A 1,425-nucleotide genomic window follows, 5' to 3' on the forward strand; every position below is an offset into this window, starting at 1 on the left:
AAAGAAGGAAGGAACCTGGAAAAGGGACAAGTCAGGAAGGGGGTACATTGATAGGAATGAGAGGGAAATAAAAGGTGAGAGAGTTCTGATGAGAATACAATATACAGGTATATCAAATTTTCAAAGAAACAAAATCTGAAAATTTAAAAAGAGAAACACCATACATATAGTGATCCAGGAATTCCACTACTGCTTATGTAACCAGAGAAAATAATTTAGTATATCAAAACAAAACAAAAGCCTTAATAATAGAATTACCATATAAGTCAGCTATCCCACTCCTGAGTTGGTATCCAACAAATGAAATAAAGGTCAGAGATACTTGTACATCCACATTTACTACAGCACTAGTCACAAGATGTATCAAGATCTAACCCAGATGTCTAACAAGTAAATAAATAAGGAAACTGAAAATATACATACACACACACACACACACACATATATATGAATTTTATGTAGCCATAAAGAAAAGTGCAATTGTATCATTTGCTGGAAAAACTGCAACTGAAGTTATGTTAACCATTTATGTTAACCAAAATAAGCCAGACTAACACAAATATCACTTTTTATATGCAGATTTAAATGTTTGTGTAAATACAAAGGAAAACATAAGAGGGGTGAAAGAGCTTCTAAAGAGGAAGGAAATGGTACAGATGTGTGATATATATATGTAAAGGTTTATTGATGACATGAAAGCAACAAAGGCTATTTGTCAAGAAGGGATCAGCAAGAGGAGAGAAAGGACAGGGAAGGTACTGGGGAAAAAGAAAATGAGAACATATAATGCAATATATGTATTGAATGGTATAATAAGACGCTGTATGATAACTTAAAAAAAACAAGATATGTAGTCTGGTGTGAGAGTGAAAAACAGAAATCAGAAATTAGAAATTCAAGATGTGCTATGGTGGAGCAAGCAATACACAAAGTATCATGGAACTTCAGGGACCCAGTCATCTCAGCTTAGTTAAACAAGACACTGTGGAAAGGCAACATTTGATGTGAGTGTTTAAGACAAAGAATTAACCATTAATTAACTGTAATTAAATATGCAGATAGTGGGAGGGCTTTGCAGGTGTTAGAAACAGTGCAAAGAGCCAGGTGGTGGTGGCGCACACCTTTAATCCCAGCACTCAGGAGACAGAGGCAGGTGGAACTCTGAGTTTGCGGCCAGCCTGGTCTACCTAGTGAGTTCCAGGACAGCCAGGGTTAGACAAAGAAACCCTATAGAGAAAACAAAACAAAAAATAAAAGCAGAAAAACAAAAACAATAACAACAAATAAAAGAAACAAAAAACAGTGCAGACAAAAACATGGAGAGTAAGAAAACAAAAACTCCAAGAGTAATGCCAAGGAATGTGACATAGAATGATGGATGGAAGCCCGAAAAGTGTATTTAAGACTAGCTCACAAAAGTACACT

General features: G+C 35.4%; 1 protein-coding gene across 1 annotated transcript in view; it reads right to left on the reverse strand.

The window, feature by feature from the left end:
• The window catches only part of Lamp2 (lysosomal associated membrane protein 2), a 45,522-nt gene that overhangs the window by 981 nt on the left and 43,116 nt on the right, over positions 1 to 1,425 (reverse strand). The gene's annotated exons all lie outside the window — the stretch shown is intronic.

Source organism: Mastomys coucha, chromosome X (assembly GCF_008632895.1).
Source record: "Mastomys coucha isolate ucsf_1 chromosome X, UCSF_Mcou_1, whole genome shotgun sequence".
In the NCBI taxonomy this organism is placed as follows: domain Eukaryota; kingdom Metazoa; phylum Chordata; class Mammalia; order Rodentia; family Muridae; genus Mastomys; species Mastomys coucha.